This window comes from Meleagris gallopavo, chromosome 1, assembly GCF_905368555.1.
Source record: "Meleagris gallopavo chromosome 1, MGAL_WU_HG_1.1, whole genome shotgun sequence".
Lineage (NCBI taxonomy): Eukaryota > Metazoa > Chordata > Aves > Galliformes > Phasianidae > Meleagris > Meleagris gallopavo.
In genome coordinates this window covers 58,605,462-58,617,506 of record NC_139404.1, presented here as the reverse complement: position 1 = coordinate 58,617,506, position 12,045 = coordinate 58,605,462, and the positions used below count along the sequence as shown (strand labels likewise).

Here is a 12,045-nt window from a genome sequence, read left to right as displayed (position 1 = left end):
GCATGCAGTAGCTTCCAGGATGCCCAGAAGCTGTGATACCAGTGATCAACGTGGACTTATCTATAGCCATAGCAAAGAGGTTGTTTTTTTTTCCCCCAGAGGGAAAAGACAGCAGAAGCACAGAAAGAAAAATCCTCCATGGGATTGTTTCTGTTCAAGGCCTGTGAAACTTGTTTCACACACAGAGCTCATAAAGCCCCCAGTAACATCAGCTGTAGCTCTCACGCTCTGAGCTGGTGTTTTCACGCCCTTGAGAGTCCGTGTTGTGTAGCTCAAGAGAAACCCTCTAGCAGTGAGAGGGGATGGCAGTTTCTATTTCGCAGCTGTCTGTCCATTTTTCCAGCAAGCAAGGAATCTAAAAGAAATACCATGCCTTGGTTTTCTTCCAGGGCTGCGTTCAACACTTCTTACTCCCTTTTTTTTTTATTTTTTTTTTGGCTGATTCTCCTGCCTCTCCTTCCCTCTTCTTCCCCTTCTCTTCCTGGCTTAGCTACACCAGCCCTCTTCCACTCACTCTCACACACACCCCTTTTGCAATTAGTGTCAAGGAAACCTCTACCAGCTCATTAACATAGGCTTAAATACCCTAATATTGCTGTGGTATCCTACTGCGTTCTGCAATCTCTGTGTGAAAAGCATTTATGTTTTTACTGTTACCATGTCTAAACCAGAAGGGTTTAATTTTGTTTTGGTTATGTGGTGTAAGTAATGCCTATGATCTTAGTTTTTTTACAGTAGGGTGAATTGGATGTTTAGAACTCTATTCATTATCATTATTACTTATGATATTTTATAGAGGTAATACTTTCACTAAATTAGACTAAATCATATTGGTAGGATATAGCACAGCAAGACAGAGCTCAAAAATGGGACATACTAGAATTGAAAAATGGACCAAGAGTGACCCACAAATATTAAAGTGTATCTGCCTGTTTAATTGGTGTCACAGTTTTTATGGGTTACCCTGACCACAGGCATGTATTCTGCCAAGTTTATTATAGTTACATACTCATTGGGTTTTAGGCAAAAATAACTGGCATAAATGTATGCCATAAATTCCTTACCTGTGTAACTCTTGAGTTTATTGGGCAGTTCCTCAGAGCAGAAGACTGCAAACAGTGTGGAGCTGGAGACGCAGAGATGTCGTGTGAGGTAAAAGAGAGGTACTGAGTGTGTGCATCACTTACAGAAAACCCGTAAGGGCATTTATTCTGTCTTTCATGGACAAGAAAGTTACTTCTACCTTACTGTGAAGAAGTAAAAGAGAAGAAAGAGGAGTTTCTGTAGTCAATAGCTGGCAGTGGGGTTTGGAAATTACAGTAAGACAAAGGAAAAAGGGATTGCTGTGCATTAAAATGGAGGGAATGAGATTATCTTTAAAAGGTGATTCAGAGAGGAGCAATCCCAAATGAACTGGGTGGGAAAAGGCAGAAACCACGAAAGAGGAAAAAATGAAGTATTTTTGTTGCTGTGTGTCCAGGGAAATTACAGTGTAATATTAAACCAAGCTCTGGATATCACAATTAAGTCCACTAGATGACAGTGTGGAGGTTGCTTTCAGTGTTACTGAAAGATTCATTCTGTTCATCACAGCCCTATTTGGTGCTATCTCACTTCTGTGCTACAAAATAAATGTTCGCATCGTGTTCATGCTCGTGCTTAGGAAGTTCGTGCGTGTTCATGGAGGGAAGGAAGTCTTGGTTGGTGTTAACAATAAACATAACATTGGTATGAGAGAAGTGACTGTCAGCTTTCCAGCGCTGGTGGATTTTTTTCCCTAATCACAGAGATCTGGTGGGTAGGATTAAACTGCGGCTTGATGAAGGAATGTGAGCTAAAGGACAGAAGGACAGCCACTGTGCTGCGCTTCTCAGCCTTGCAGACAGCCACTGCGTGCTCCCTGCACACTGTGTGCTCTTCCCCTCCAAGCACTCCTGCGGCCTGCAATGCCTGGCCCCACGGTCCCCCAGGAACGCTCTGGCTCAAAAAGCTGGAAGGAAGGGACCAGAAAGCAGCGGAGTGACAAGGACTAGGTGTACCTACAGTTCTGACTTCTGCAGTTTTTGGTTTTATGTGAGGTAGTGGGCAAAGAAAGGTAAGAACATGCAGCACCACAGCAGGTTTCCTTCCATAGCACTGGTTTCTCCACAGAACCTCTTTCCATCTAAGACAAGGTACGACCCAACATGCAGATGTTATCACTGTAGCTGTAGAATGAAGAACCACTTAAAGTAATGACTATTTAATACTCATCTGGGCTTTACCATACCAAATAATAAAATAAATAAATAAAAAAACCCCCAAAACCACACACACAAAAAAAACATATTAGAGCAAAGAGTGTATATGAGTTAGAATCAACACAGACTAAGTTGAAGTAAATAAAGATGTACAAGAGTAATGTCATTTTTTTAAATTATTAAAACAGTTATGAAAATATACCATCAGTATCCAGGCAAGATATTTGTTGATTGGTGCGATTAACTTTGTGTTAAGGTGATAGAACAGATCCTTATTGCTTCATCCTCTTAAATAGCCTTCATTTTGCAGGACACCACACATCTTCATCCCAAGGCTGTCCAGTCCCACAGGTGACTCTGTATCCATATCTTGTAACACAAATGGCCTTTAGTTGTGCTGCCGCAGTCTCTTTCTCCAGTAGATGACTGTGATTTCCTCCTTTGCCTCCCTGGGGCAATAGTGCTGCTGGGGAATGGATTTTTGTGGCTGGGATAGGGTTCAGATGGTCATCCCTTTCCATTCCATCTCCTCCCTACTGAAAATGTCTTGACTTGAGACATATAAAATTTTGGTCTGTTTTGTCATTTCTTGTGGTGCAGGTTAGCAGTTCGGTCTTAGCTTGATATATATACTTTGAAACTGGCATTTGGTAGTTGTCCTGGTGATCTTATAACAAAGAGTTTTAGAATTTTCTACTTGTTTGCTAGAGAAACTTGACCTTATGTGGGATAATGTGAAATTCCACAGGTAAAAATGAACAGATTTTCTTCTGCTCTACTTTTTCTTCCAGTGTAGGGGAATATCTGTCAGTCCAATTTTCTTCACTATCCTTTCTGTGACAAGAAGGAAGAAAAGAAATACTGTGAGAGATCTTGCTCAACTGCCGATCCATGAGTCTTTCTTGGTTTTTGGGTCAGGCAGCTGTATGCAGGATCAAGGTGGAGCTTCTTTTTCTTCTAAGTTAACTGCATAAAACAATTCATGAACAATTATTTCAGTTTTTTTATCATTAAAGGCTGCTTTGAACGTAAAACTATTAGGATGTCCTTTATTAGATACGCTCATTGCAGCTCTCTTTCTAATGAAATTTTTGCTTTATGACTTGCCCATGGAGTTTGGGCTCTTACTTTAAATCATGAGATCGATTCGCTGTTTGAAGTCAGTTTATTGGACCGTATCTTCATGAAATTGCCTGCCAGCAGAGAAGCCTGCGCTATGAAAAATTAGGATTGAAAACAAAGTAACCTTGTAATTCTTCAGACTCTAAGATATTTAGGATTTTCTTCTGCAGCCCTTAAACTGACAGAGTGGGGTGGTGCAGCCCCTGGGCCACTTTGCAATCTCAAGATAAGCTGCTATTTGTGCTTTGATCTTTGCAGGGAGGGCAGTGAGTTGGGGCAGCCATGCCCAGTCTAGGAGTGGAATTCCTTCTCCTTGATCAGTGGCCTGGTCTGAGAAGTTTGGTGATGGCACCGATTGGAGAGCACTGGAACTGCACCAATGGGAGTGTTCCGAGATTACCTCAACTAATGATCACCTCAGTAAGTGATTGCTTCACTCAGCTGTGGCCAGAATGGGAAGTGTTCTGACTGAAGTCAATTATCTTGATGTCCTTGGGAAGGGAGAGGTGCAAAGGCTACAGCTCAGTGAGCTGTCAGTGGTCTCAAGATCGGAAGCCAATTGCAGGCATGAAAACATCAACTGTGAGTTATACACCTGGGCTTCAGCTTGAAGGGTGTTAAGAGGAGTGGAAGGGAGGAACACTATGTGGGGAATGAGTTCTAGGGGGAAGATTTTCAAAGGCAGGAGCTGAGTGCTTCACACTTTTGATGAGGATTTGGGGAATGACCCATCCTTATCTGCAAGGCTAGCATGGCGTGTGTGCACCTTGCACAGCAATGCTTGGTGCAGAGGCACCTAGGAGAACACTGGTCTGGGCATACATATAGAAACAATACACTGCAGATCTGTGTGGAGAAGCAAGCCAGGACCCATCTTTGGCTCCCAACAGTCGTCTACATGTGCTACCAGGAGTATGTCTGTACCATGCTCAGTTGTGTTTACTGAAGTAAACCACTTCCTAAAATATGTCTGCCAAAAGCAAGCAATGCTCTGGGCTGACACTGGCTCCTCCTGAAAGGGGAAATGAGTGAAAGGGCTGATCTATGAGCAGCCTGGGATTGCCACAGCCTTCTTGAGAGATACATCATGTTGCAAGCTCCCTCCTCTTATTTTCCCAGTGAAGTGCCTGTAAATATCAACAATTACATTTATTCTCTGAGTGGATTGTTCAGGGAATATGATGGCCCAAAGTATGACACTATGAAGCAAGCCATTGTTACCAGTTTGTAATGGTGTGGGGAGTCTGTCTTATAAAGTTATAACATAAAATGCTTTCTATGTGAACAATTAGAATAAATTTAATAGGATTTTATAATTGAAATAATAATAAAAAATAATATTAGGGATGATGTTATGATAGACACTTTTGGAAAATGATTTGTCTAACTCGCTTGATCTTACCCCCAGTGAAACAGGCACCACGCAGAGCGGGAAAACCTCAGGGCCTTACACATTTGAACTGTTTTGAGAACGGAGCAGGCCATGACTGTAGTCATGGCTTGCTTTACTCTTGTAAGCAAATACAATGCGGCAAACCTTAATTTATAGCTCTGTGATACTGTGCATGAAATATATGGAGATGTCAAGGGTGTCCTGCCCTCTCTGCTCCACTCAGGACAGCAGTACTCACACAGAAGATGGGCAGGGGGTGTTTAAATGTGATAAAGACTTGACTTGTCAACAATCCAACAACAAAAGCAGGAAGCAACACTAAGCAAGAAGTATGTTTTAGGATACACCCATCTCTTGTCACTGTGCACTTTGACAAGCAGCACCCCAGCCTTATGTTGGAAGTGGGAGCATGAGTTGTGCTGTTGAGATGTATGAGGATAGTTTGAGATATCTGCAGTCCTACAGTAAAGGGTGAAAACTTACGTGCCTATGGATTTGGCAGTCTAGATCTCATCAGATAAAGAATCGCATGGATAAGTTTCTCTTCTTGTTTTTCAGTGCACGGGTGAGGTTGTATCTTGGAGCTGAATTCTTCAGAGACTGGCATCTGGGCAGGAGCATTTCTCCTGGTGAGTGTGTGGCTGGAGCCAGGTTTGTATCTCATATGCAGGGTGGTGGGCTTGTGTGATTTGGCACACAAGGCCGTGCACAGGAAGATAACAAGTAAATATACTGATAAGGATCACAAATCTGTTTCCAGCTAGGGGAAGCTGAAGGAACTAATAGCAGACACCTGTTTCAACAGCTGAGGACCAATTGAGCACGTACCTGATAAGCAAACTATGAGTCAATCATTGTACCTTATAAGTAGTAAGCAGCCCAAGAAGCCCTTTGAGCTCTCCTGCATGGCAGTGGCTGCACAACAGCCCTTGAGTAGGGATGCCTCTTGAGGTTACACCTGAGCAGAGATCCTGTACATCTTGCCAACACAGACCCTCAGTAAACAACTAATAGTTTGTTTTAGACTTTGTTAACTTCGCTAACATCACACCTTAGATTGATTGTGCACATTTAATCCCTTATATATAAGTCCAAGTCTGGGACTAGGTGGATCTGGCTGCACCTAGGCTCCTTGGTTCCGTGGTCAAAGAATTTAGAAAGCAAGAGGGTCCACTCTGATAATTGTGACTCAGGGAGGGTCTCCTACATGTGTGTGTTTACCCTTTCATCTATGCAGTAAATAATCAAGTGTAGCCAGCCATCTCAAATCTTGTTCAGTTGCTGCCTTATTTACACTTAAGCTTTGTTAAATCATGATATTGCATCCATATTACCTCAATAAACATATTCTAGCTTCCCTCTTAGGAATGTAGTATAGTGTAGTTGTTTCAAGCCATGACAACTTGTGAGGTCTGCCCTGACAGGAGGTCTCATCAGCATGGTTTGTCTGAGTCCTGGTTTCACACACAGCTCTGTTGTTTGAAAGTCAAATTTGACGCATTAAGAAAATTCTACACTGTAAAACCTCTTGGTACTTGCAGTTCCAGAACTGTCACACTAAGTACTTCCTCAACATGCTTATAAGTATTTGAGTACTCTGACATTGCAAGGAATGCTTTATTGTAGTGCTTCAGAACGAGAAATTTTGGATTACTTGAAAAAATACTGAGCTTGACTTCAGCTTAAGTATATTCTTCCATGAATTTCACCAGTTCCATGTACAGCCACCAAGACTTTTTAACTACACAATACCATCAAAAGAAGTTTTCATTTAGCAGTATATCATAGAGTTAAACAAGTATTCAGAAAATCTTGTTTTCCTGTATAAACATCTCACTTTAAATAGTCTTCTCTGAAGAAAAATAATTAATGTTAATTATGCATCAGGTCTTCATACAATTTTTAGTCATCTTTTGTTTTCTTTTAATTTATCTGTAAATATATTGAAGTTTGTTTAATAATACTGCATATTCCTTGGTGCTGAACCAAGGTGAGGACCACTCTATTGTTGTTTATGAAAATAACTTTGTGAGCTACAGTAGAAACGACAGTGATGCAAAGTGCAGTGAGACAAGCAGCACTGTAACACAGGAGTCCTGTAAGAGAATCATCTACCGTAGAAAAAGCCGTCAAGGTCACCAAGTCCAATTATCAATGGTATGAAATACAAAGCCCCATCACAAAACTATGTCCTGTAAATATTCTAGTGAAAAGAAGACATATAGCTACCTGTGATCTCAGAGAGGGTTGAAGGAATTTTTTTCATTAGTGGTTCCTCTGATACAAATTACAGGCAGAAATGCCGATGCTCATCTAATCCAACTCACGTGGCAGGCTTCAAGAGAGTTGGGGTTAATTTACAGCTAGAGCTGGATGGAAAAGTAATCAAGAAAAAATGATAAAAAGCAGCATTAGTTTTGGCCTAAATTGGAATGCAAATAGGAAATATTTTCTCCCCAGGATTTTGATTTAGAAACATTAAAAATTTGCAACAATACAAACCAGCCTAACATTCTTGAAACTGAATAGTGTGCTGTAGTGGGTGTAGTAAGACAGACTAAATTCTGGTGCAACACCACTTAAAATGAATTTGTTGTGACTGATAACAGATCTTGGCTCTATAACAATGCAAATAATTTCATTGTTTAATAACCATGTGAATAACTTCAAGATTAAGTCATTTAAAAAAATAGGGCTTAATTTAAAAAATATACCTTTTCCAATATTTTGAATCATATCTTGGATGTTTCCTGGTCAGACATATTTTTCAGAGTGCTGTGAGAGTCCTGTGACCCATATAAAGCATCATGCATGGTGTTAAAATAAAGAACACACTGAATTTTGCAGCACACACTGTGGCAGGGAAATCAAACCGTTAAGAAAAAATGGAGGCTTGCATTCTGCACTGTGATTTGTGTTGTGTAGCACAGTTGCAAGTTATTACAGATGTGCTTCAGAATGAGAAATTTTGGATCACTTGAAAAAATACTGAGCTTGACTTCAGCTTAAATACATTCTTCCATGAATTTCACCAGGCAATTATTTCATTTCAGTGACAGTTTCTGTAAACTGAAGATTTTCTTTATGGGATATTTTAGTTCTTCAAAACTTGCTTTTATATCAAGAAATGAGTTAACTATTCATTGTCCAAAAAAAAAAAAAAAAAAAAAAGTGCAACTAATTGTTCTTGTTAAAAGTACAATGCCTGCTGTAACAGTGTGCTCCCAGTCCAACTTTTATTTCCCCATAACTCTGGTCAAGTGATGATCACTGCTGATAGTCTTGATGGATGTAACAGGTCTTGATGACTGCATCCAGTTCACAATGGATTTGAAGGAAACATGACAACACAATAGACATGTGATGGTCAATGTCCAGCTCAAGCCAAATCTGGAAGAGTAAGATATGATTGAATCAATCAATTTACCCCATAAACAGTGAGCAGCCCAAGAGCCCATTGAGCTTTCCTATATGACAGAGGGCTTCACAACAGGATCTCCCCTCAAGTAGGGACAACTCTCAAGGTTATATTTGCTGCAGGGATTCTTTATACTTGGCATCAAGAGATTCCCTGTCAGGACAGATCCTCACAGAGTGGTCAGGCACTGGAATGGCCTGCCCAGGGAGGTGGTGAAGTCACCATTCCTGGCAGTGTTCAAGAGGCGTCTGGATGAGGAGCTGCGAGATATGGTTTAGAGCCTTGTGGAAGCAATGGCAATGGGAGGATGGTTGAACTAGATGATCTTGCAGGTTGTTTCCAACCTTGCGATTCTATGATTCTGTGATTCTGTGATTCTATGATTCTTGGTAAGTGACTAATAGCTTGCTAATCTTTCTAAGCTTTGAATCACAGAATGGCTTAGGTTGGAGGGAACCTTAAAGATCATCTAGTTCTAATGCTCCTGCCATGGTCAGGGTTGGCAACCACTAGATCAAGCTGCCCAGAATCCCATCCAAGCTAGTCTTGAATGATTGGTAAAATTATATCTGTAATTGTGCACGTACAATTCTTTAGACATAAAAAGTTGTCTGAGTCTGGAACTAGGAGTGGATTCAGCCACACCTAGGTTCCTTACCACTGTGGTTAAAAGGAATTTAGAAAGCAGGATAGTTCCCTCTGAACTTCATAACTCTAGAAGACAGTCTCCTCAGGAAACATATGGCCATGGCCACTCTAAATTGTAATTAAACACCGTCCTCCAGTTGACCCAGTTAGCAGGAACTTCTCTGTGCGAACTGAAAAAATCAAACTGTTTCAAGTCATGCATCTGAATTCAGAAACTTTCATGTTAACTATACTATTCTAATGGACCAAAGATATCAGAAATGTGTTATTTGCAAAGCTGATTGTGCTTGATGAAAAAGATATACCAGCAAAACCATAAATGGATATAGTGAATTACTTTTAACTAGAATGTTAGGGTTTTCTGTTGTTAAGACTTCCTGAAAAGTAAATTAAAAAGAGTTGGTTCAACTAATCAGAATAATTTTGTCTTCTATTTGTAGAACCTATTAAATTATCTAAGATTGCAACAAGCATTGTGTGATGTGGTAGGGGACAAAAGTTTGTAAGGAAAGTCATTGGTAAAAGAAGATAGGGATTTTTTTTTTTAAGGGAATTCTTTGATGAGAGAGTAAGAAGTCAGAACCTAGAATCAGGTAGAATAAAGCAGAAGAAGGCTACCTAGAAAAGTGACAATGGCTGGGTAGGATGCTGAAAAAAGCTGAAGAAAGGAAGTTAGTGCAGGTCTTGATGTTTTTTCTTAATTCTGTGATCAACCTGACTTTAAGAGTTACGCTTGTGTTTAAAGATTCCTCTGAAGACCCAGTGAATAGGGTCCTTGCCCTATCATCTGCTGATAAACAGACAAATGAGACATAGCCTGGGGTCTTCTCCAGCTGTGCAGAAGGTGCAGTGATTGTATGGATTATCCAGTACTTGTTTTCTAGGTGGAACAGCTGACGTGTCTTGGACATCATGTTGGATGTGATGGACACAATGCCAAAGAAGAGACAGTGCCATTTGCACATGATATGAGAAAATCAAAATTCGGGCTCAGCATGTATCTTCTGCAGATCACCTGGGGCTTTACCAGTTGAATTAAAGTTTATTCATTTTGGTATGAAAATATGACAGTAGATGATAATTGGAAGAGGAGACTGCAGATGGCAAAGAACTATTAAAATCTGCAAATCGTGCTCTGTGAGCCTGCTCTGAGTTCAAATATTTTACTGTAAATTAATTATGGTCTTGCCGTCAAAGTGAGAAGATGGGAGTATTTATGGAAGGGAAGCAAAGTGATGTAATCTAAAAATAAAGTAGTTTAGGCTGAATAAGAGAAAAAAATGGGGACAAAATCTTCCAGTAATCTAGCTCTAGCTTCCTCATCTTGATGATCATTTGACTGAGTTTGTTCTCCACTGCTGCAAAATATTATAAGATCAAAAAGGCTGACCTATATGGAAATTTCTGTTGGAAAATGAGACGTGATCACCCTGCTTTTCTGATGCAAGTAAAGTTTAATAATAATTCAATCAAACATAGAGAAATGGAGTTGGAAAAAAAGCTCCAAACAACAAAACCACACCTCTTTGGGGAGATCTTCCCCCTTTCCCAGCCTGTCTTTCAAATATTACAACGCTTTTTCTATTTAGGCAGTGTTCTATGCAAGTAGTGAGGCTATTGGCCTATGAGGGCAGGAGAATCCTTAGGGAAGAGGCTACTGGAATCTATTAGTATTCTCTCTAGAAGACTATAAATAGCCCCGCTCCCATGGAAATACACTGAAACAAACTCAAATGAAATATCTACCACCTACTTCTAGGTTGAAGACACTGAAAGAATTTAAAGAACTGCAGACACTGAATGGAAGCCAATCTTTCCTCTGTAACTGAGTTAACAGACCTTCACGCATAGTAATTTGATTTAAGTTTCAGTAATATATGGAACAAAAGTGATAAACAATGATTGTCTTTGAAGAACAACTGTCAGCAGTTGCAAGGCTCAGTGGGGTTATAAATAACCTCAGGTATATGCCCGCATAATTAAAAATTATTTTTAGATTAAAATAATAAATCCTAGGTGTCTCATGAAAACAAATGAACATTAAAGTATTTCATAGGCATCCATTATTTGAAACATTTTCTCTTAATCTGCTGGGAAGGCACTGAGGTACAACAGTATATTATTTTTGCTAAGGAAATAGATTTATCTTCTAGTAATACTAATTTCTTACAGTATCTATTTGTCAAGATGGTCCTCATAATTACCATTCCTTATCACAATGGAAAACAGATCTTTCAATTGGTATCCTAAAACATCTTCGGCATTAGCTGGGACATGAGCTGAACGGTAAGTTACATTTGAATACATAGGTTAGTACTTTGGTTTTAAGTCTCTTAAATTCCTTGTCATTGGGCTTGCCTGGCAACGTTTTGGTAGCAAGGGCCTGCAGAGTGGCCTCTGTGAGCAGCCCAGCATTGCCCCATGTCAGATCAGAGATAGCTCCAGCTGCTCCAAAAGGTACCTATTGCTGCCAGAGCTGAGACGTGAGCACTGCTGGGTGTGCTCTGGGGACAGCAGCCCATGGAGAGGAGACCACAGTGTGGCAGAAGGGCTGGGGGAGCTGCTGCCTGTGGGGACCTGTGCTGGAGCAGAGCCTGAAGGATGGGCCCTGTGGTATGGAGACATGTTAGAGCTGCGCTGGGAGAACGGCAGCCTGTGGGCAGTCCATGTGTAGTCAGTTTGGGAAGGACGGAATCCTGTGAGGGGAATCCCACATTGGAGCAGGTGAAGGAGAGTGACCGTGAAGAAGCAGCAGATATGAGTTATGGACTGACCACAGCCCCCATTGCCTGCTCCCCTGTGTGCTTGGGACGGGGGGATGCTGAAGAGAGTAAGGCTTGGTGGTTTTAGTTTGTTTTTAGTTCTTATTGCTCTAGTCTGCTAGTAATAGGCAATGAACTACATTAATCTCCCTATATGAAATGTTTTGCTTATGATGGTGATTTTCCTGTCCTTATCTAAGCCCTGTATCAGTTTCCAGCAAGACTTTCTGATCTGAAAATTGTATCTACATCATCATGTCCAGCTGCTTTTAACAGACCTTTCATCCATGAATCTGCCTAATGGCTTTTGTAGTTTGCTTATACTTTGGGCCTTCAAAACAAAAGAGGATGTTATATCCTGCAATGCAACTAGACACTGCGTGTAAAAGTGTTTTCTTTCATTTGTCTTTGACCTGCTTACTTGTTGATTTAATTTAGTGTCCCATAATTCTTGCCTCAAGA

General features: G+C 40.5%; 1 protein-coding gene across 2 annotated transcripts in view; it reads left to right on the top strand.

Moving 5' to 3' along the window:
* The window catches only part of LOC104911957 (uncharacterized), a 62,426-nt gene that overhangs the window by 45,109 nt on the left and 5,272 nt on the right, over nt 1-12,045 (top strand). For both annotated transcript variants that reach the window (XR_014884694.1, XR_014884697.1), the window contains exons 2-3: nt 3,621-3,782; nt 5,314-5,384. The gene's annotated coding sequence lies outside the window, so the exon portion shown is untranslated. The remainder of the gene's footprint in view (nt 1-3,620; nt 3,783-5,313; nt 5,385-12,045) is intronic.